This window comes from Cebus imitator, unplaced genomic scaffold, assembly GCF_001604975.1.
Source record: "Cebus imitator isolate Cc_AM_T3 unplaced genomic scaffold, Cebus_imitator-1.0 Scaffold79, whole genome shotgun sequence".
Taxonomy (NCBI): domain Eukaryota; kingdom Metazoa; phylum Chordata; class Mammalia; order Primates; family Cebidae; genus Cebus; species Cebus imitator.
Genome location: NW_016107394.1, coordinates 7,884,020 through 7,890,659, shown reverse-complemented (window position 1 = coordinate 7,890,659; position 6,640 = coordinate 7,884,020). Strand labels below are relative to the sequence as shown.

At 37.0% G+C, this 6,640-nt stretch overlaps 1 protein-coding gene and 1 long non-coding RNA gene across 13 annotated transcripts in view; both read left to right on the top strand.

The window, feature by feature from the left end:
- Positions 1-6,640, top strand: part of YAP1 (Yes1 associated transcriptional regulator) — a 132,414-nt gene that overhangs the window by 110,519 nt on the left and 15,255 nt on the right. The window lies entirely within an intron of this gene.
- LOC108307641 lies at positions 1,270-1,751 on the top strand. Its single transcript, XR_001826615.1, has 2 exons — positions 1,270-1,312; positions 1,593-1,751. It is a non-coding gene; the product is annotated as an uncharacterized LOC108307641 (long non-coding RNA).

The following is a 6,640-nucleotide window of genomic DNA, read 5'->3' as shown; positions in this document are numbered from 1 at the left end:
TTTTTTTTTTGAGACGGAGTCTTACTGTGTCACCTAGGCTGGAGTGCAGTGGCTCATTCTCAGCTCGCTGCAACTTGTGCTCCTGAGTTCAAGCGATTCTCCTGCCTCAGCCTGCAGAGTAGCTGGGATTGGGATTACACGAACCCGCCACCACGCCCAGCTAATATTTTGTATTTTTAGTAGAGACGGGGTTTCACCGTGTTAACCAGGTTGGTGTTGACCTCCTGACCTCGTGATCTGCCTCCTTTGATCTCCCAAAGTGTTGGGATTACAGGCGTGAGCCACCGTGCCCAGCCAGAAGAGTCATATCTTAAGTGAAGATGGCTTTAAATAGTGTTTCTCAGGATAATCAAGAAAGCTAAAAAGGACTTTTCAGCCCCAAAGAAAAGAGTATATAAAGACATCACTCAGTATCTGAACATTAGACACCATTGTTCAAAGTTACTGTTTTTTTTAAGTTTTAGTTTTCTAATAGATATTAATGCAGCTGAGTTAACAAGCAATAGTGAGATCAGTGTCATTTTGTAATCATATACCTCATATGCTGTGGGATGTGGAAAGCTATCCAAACTTCAGAATGCTTATTATGAATTAATACAAAAGCTGTCTTTAAGTACTTCCAGTAGGATTAACAAATCATGTGCTGTTGTAGGGTGTTGTGTTTGTGTACACTAATGTCAGTATGGGTGAAGTTAATGAACAGCTAAGATCCATAGCCCAAGTGATGTCAAAATGTAAATTTTGAAAAATAAAACTTTAAAGGCATTCATATATCTTCTTAATTAAATATGGCAATTATCACCTCAATTTATTACATTATGTTGGCAGAATTTTGGAAAAATTCATCCTTTCAGAGCTAACATTTTGATTTCCCTTTGATATATTCATGATTTTTATGTTTCAAAAGCAGTTTCTATTCTCAAGAAACTTTTTGAAACTGTAAACATCTTTGCCTTGTAAGATTGAGCAGTTAATGATATATTGTAGTCATATCTCTTTGTTACACATCAGTGCTCCCTTGTAAATTGGAGAGACCTTTTGAGCCAGTGGGTTTAGGAATGCACTCTAGCCCCTGTCTAAAGGTCTTTTGAGAGAAGCACTTAGAGGAAAGATAGTCCCCCCTGAGTGTGAACACATCTACCTTTTCTTATGCTTAAGAATATGGTTCTTGGGCTGGGCACAGTGGCTCACATCTGTAATCCCAGCACTTTGAGAGGCTGAGGCAGGTGGATCACCTAAGGTCAGGAGTTCAAGACCAGCCTGGTCAACATGGTGAAACCCCGTCTCGACTAAAAATACAAAAATTAGCTGGGTGCCTATAATCTTAGCTACTTAGGAGGCTGAAGCAGGAGAATCACCTGAACTTGGGAGGCAGAGGTTGCAGTGAGCTGAGATTGTGGCATTGCAGTCCAGCCTGGGTGACAAAAATGAAACTTTGTCTCAAAAAAAAAAAAAAGCTGGGCGCAGTGGCACACACCTGTAATCCCAGCACTTTGGAAGGCCAAGGCAGGTGGATCACGAGGTCAGGAGTTCAAGACCACCCTGGCCAACATGGTATGAAACCCCATCTCTACTAAAAATATAAAAATTAGGCATGGTGGCACATGCCTGTAATCCCAGTGACTCGGGAGACTATGGCAGGAGAATAGGCTTGAACCCGGGAGGTAGAGGTTGCAGTGAGCCGAGATTGTGTCATTGCACTCCAGCCTGGGTGACAAGAGCAAGACTCCATGTCAAAAAAAGAAAAAGAATATGGTTCTTAATGTCTGTGGTTTGCTAGTATCTATGAGATCAAGTTTAACTCTGCAACTGGCTCGTGGTCTGTCATCAGTAGCTTTCTCACTCACTGGTTCCAGTTAAGCCAATTACTCTTCCATTAGCTAAGTGCACTCTGCTGCCTTGTTGCTCTTACTCTGCTCACAAGCTTTTCCCCATAGTGAAAACCTTGCTGATCCCCTTTCTTACCAGTAAAGATTCTTCATTTCTCTTTTAAGACTTAGGGCAAGATTTATTCCTAAGTGCCCTTGTAAGAATTCTTGAGGCAGGGCACAGTGGCTCACACCTGTAATCTAGACACTTAGGGGCTGAGGCAGGCCAATCACCTGAGGTCAGGAATTAGAGACCAGCCTCCCCAATATGGTGAAAACCTGTCTCTACTAAAAATAGAAAACTTAGCTGGGCATGGTGGCCTGTACCCATAGTCTCGGCTACTCAGGAGGCTGAGGTGGGAGGATGGCCCACGTCTGGGAAGCAGAGGTTCAGTGAGCTGAGATCATGCTATTACACTCTAGCCTGGGTGACACAGTGAGACTCTGCCTCAAAAAAAAAAAAAAAAAAAAATTAAAGAATTCTTGAAATTTCCCAGAAATAGAAATAAGTCTGCTCTATAAGGGTGTCTTAACTCAGTAGCCCATGTAATTCCAATTTAGGTGGTCAAAAATATGATGTGGGATTACTTTTGTTTCTGGGCAAGTAATTGCTTCAATCTGTATAGAAATTACAGCATAAATATTTTGCAGCTATTGAATAATGTATAGTTCCCATTCCTTATGGGTAGTAATGAATAGACACTCGGGTCAGTGACTGGCTTAATGAATGATAAAGCCCACAGTATTGCGGTTGAGGATATTGTACTGCATCATTACCTCTCAATAGTGAAGAGGTTCATTGGTTCACAGTTTTAGTTAACAAGAACAAAATAATACCACTGTTCGGAGCCATGTGAAACAATTGCCAACAATAATTTTTTCCCTGAATTTAGTAAAAATAAAGTATTTGGCCTTTTTCCCTTCACACTGTCTTTCATGTTAGCACACTCTAGAAAGCTGTTTCAAAACCCTGTTAACACTTTTTCTAACGTCTTTCTCTTTGAAGTTCTAATATTAAATAAATCAGGTTTATTTGAATGTTTTCCTCTGAATATATTTTATATTTTATTTTCAATGGGTTAAAACTTACACAAGTTGAAAACTTTGCGTAAGAGGGAGGATTTACCCTCATACTCCGCATACTTTTAATTGATTATTTCATTTGTTTTTTTTAAACTTGCCTCTTCCTTGTTATTTGAACAGTGCCATAATAACTTTGAGTCCCTGATTAAGTAATACAGATTACAAAAAACCTAACTTCAGACGTCTTTTAGATGGAGTGTAGAATCCTAGGATAATGCTGGGAACACCAAACTGCCATCCTGTTTTAGATGTGACTTTTCAGAGTTTAAAATGATCATATTATATAACTGTCCCAAAATCTATGGGTATACTTTTTTAATCAAAAAAGTTGTTCTGAAGTTAAAACTTCTTTGGTAAATGGCATGAACATTAAAAATATAAAGCATTGGCTCAGTGTTTTAATGACTCCAGAAATAATGAAATGTTCTATGACAGTTTAAAGCTGTGTTGGAAAATGGGGTATGGCCAGACCCCTATCTTAAACAGTCGGAAGAAATGGCACTTTTTTTTCTATTTTTAGAATTGGTGACATAAACCGCTATCAGTAAGACAAACTATTAGAAGACATGTATTTTTAGAGTTCTTTTGCATTTCTAAATTTGGATTTCCAGTTCACTATGTTAACCTTACTTAAACAAATTGATTACCACCCTCCCCACAAAAAGCCTGTTATCCTATGCCATCTATTATCCAGAAACAGATATACTCTTATATAATGCAGTATTTGCTAAAGACAGAATTGCTTTAAGAAAGTAACATTGACTAGGTAGTTAGCTCCTTAAGTCATTAGTTCTTATGTTAATTATTGTGTATATGCAATGAACATAATATGTTTCATTGGGTTCAGTAAGGAAGATAAATAAATTATTGTTGATAAAGGAAATTGCTAGACATGGGATAGGAAAATTACATATATTTATATAAGAAAACAGGCCAGCCCTTTCTCCCCTTCTTAACATACGTCTTTGTAGTTCAATCTAGCCAAAAAACAGCAACCTCTACCTCCCACACAAACACACAGGGCAAATGTACACACACTCGAATAACGAAGGTTTCAGGAGGCAGATCTTAGAAGTGACATGGAAGTTTTAGAATGTATCCTACTCTGGGCTTTACCTACTCAGATTTTGAAGGAGAGTGACCATGAACTTAGACAGCTGAAAAAGACTTTCTCCTATAAGGTGTCCTGCTTCTAGGGAGGAACAGGCAAAGCATGTGTTTCCATTGTGAGTAAACTTTGTAATTCCTTGTATTCTTAGCAAAGGATTGTAAATGTGAAAGTGAAGTTACCGCAGGAAATGAAAAATTTTAGATGTAAAACAGTGAAAATTTGTTTCAGGCTTATCTAGACATTTTGCTAGTTACTTTAAAAAAATAATCTTAATATGGATAAGCATGAGCTCGAATTAATCTGAATTTTTAATCAAAAATACATTTTATGTAAAGTCTCCATTTTATTACACTTAATAAGCCTATATACATCTTATACCTGTGTAAAAAAAATGCCAAATACATTTCAATAATTTTATCAAAACACATTTTCAATGAATATCAACATTATTTTGTAATTGGGTAAATCTGGCACAGCTCTTTTGTAGACAATCCAATTATGTCCTGAGCCATAAGCCTTGGGACATAATTGGATTGTCTACAAAAACTGATTTCATTTGAAACATTTCATGTTGAAAGTTATGTCTATCTCTAAGACGTTTTTGGATTATTTTATACTGAACCCAATGCCTAAAATTAGAATACTGGACTAAAAATACAAGTTTGCTAAACTTCTGTTTTCCCAAAGGTAACTAGGATAAATAGTTTGACAGACTTTCAAAACTGGGGAAATAAGTTATAGGATATTCAGCCAAAACATAATCATGCTTCTGTTCTGTATTTCAAAGGTCAAATAGTTTTTTTTCTAACTGAAGCAAGTATTTTTAGCTCATTTTCTTCTGTAATAATACAAAAATGTGGTAGCTTTTCCCATTGAGCTTGTAAATCTTAGCTAATCTGGGACACATTGGAATCAGAGGTATCTGCGCTATAAGTAAAACCAAGGATCCCAGTTTGTTCTGGAGGAAACTTTCCAAGGTGGTTCATAAAAGAAAACATGAGTTTGCCTGCTTTATTTAGTGGACTTTTATGGAACCAAGACCCAGCCGTAAGCCATTGACCTTTCTTACATTTCTCTCCTTTCATGTAAATAGCAATATAATTTCCCAGAGGGCAAAAAAGATGGTAAGATCATGTATTTTTGGTAGTTAAGGTATTTTGGCCTTACATAAAATTGATACCTTGGTCCACATCATTTAGAAAAATAATGAGAAAGGCAGTAAATGTCGTAGTTTGGAAACACTAAGGACAATTTTAGTTCTTTTTAGTTTTTAGAGTATCCAAGAGAAATGAAAGCATGTATCTACACAAAGCTAAAATGTAGAAACAACCCAAATTTCTGTCAGCAGATGAATAGATGAGCAAATTTAATATATTCCTACAGTGGAATACTGGTTAGCAATAAAAAGGAATGAACTGTGGATATAACATGAATGAATCCCAAAATTACCACACTAAGTGAAAAAAACATGCTGTATGATTTTATTTTAGAAAATTATATAAAATACCAACTAATCTATAATGACAAGAAGTGGATCATTTGTCTCTGAAGGTAGGAGCAGGGGAGTTGAGAAGTACCAGGAGAAAATTTTGAGGAGGATTATCTTTAAAAAAAATTTTTTTTTGAGATGTAGTTTCACTCTTACTGCCCAGGCTGGAGTGCAATGGCACAATCTCAGCTCACCGCAACCTCTGCCTCCTGGATTCAAGCACTTCTCCTCCCTCAGCCTCCCAAGTAGCTGAGATTACAGGTGCCCACCACTATGCCCAGCTAATTTTTTGTATTTTTAGTAGAGACAGGGTTTCTCCGTGTTGGTCAGACTGGTCTTGAACTCCCAACCTCAGGTGATCCGCCTGCCTTGGCCTCCCAAAGTGCTGGGATTACAGGTGTGGGCCACTGCACCCAGCCGAGGATGTTTATCTTGACTGTAGTGGCAGCTTCACAGATACACACACATTTCAAAACTCATCAATTCATGCACTTTATGACTTATTGTACATCAGTTTAAATATCAATAAAGTTTTTCACAATTTACTGGGAATATCTGATCAGTTGTGTTTGCTGTAACTAAAAGTTTCAAAACTCAGCTGAATATTCATACCTTTAGTATGCTATCCATAATCTGCATATATGTTATTTGTATCATTGGCCTTGTTACATTATACAGTCATCCCTTGGGTGATTGGTTCCAGGAATTCCCCTTGAATACCAAAATCCTCAGATGCTCAAATCCCTCTTATAAAATGACATACTATTTGCATGTAACCTGCATACATCCCCCTATATACTTTAAATCATTTCTAGATTACTTAATACAATGGAAATGCTATGTAAAGAGCTGTTATACTGTTATAACTGTATTGTTATACTGTATTGGTAATAATGACAAGAAAAATAGTCTGTACATGTTCAGTACAGACACAACCTTCCATTTTTCTTCTCTAATATTTCGATCCATACTTTGTTGGCTCCATGGATATGAAAGGCTGACTATATTTTTCATGCGATATTCTTCTCTATTTGATTAATAATACACACACTCTCCTGCCACCAGTAAGTAGAGTGGCTTTTTTTTTTT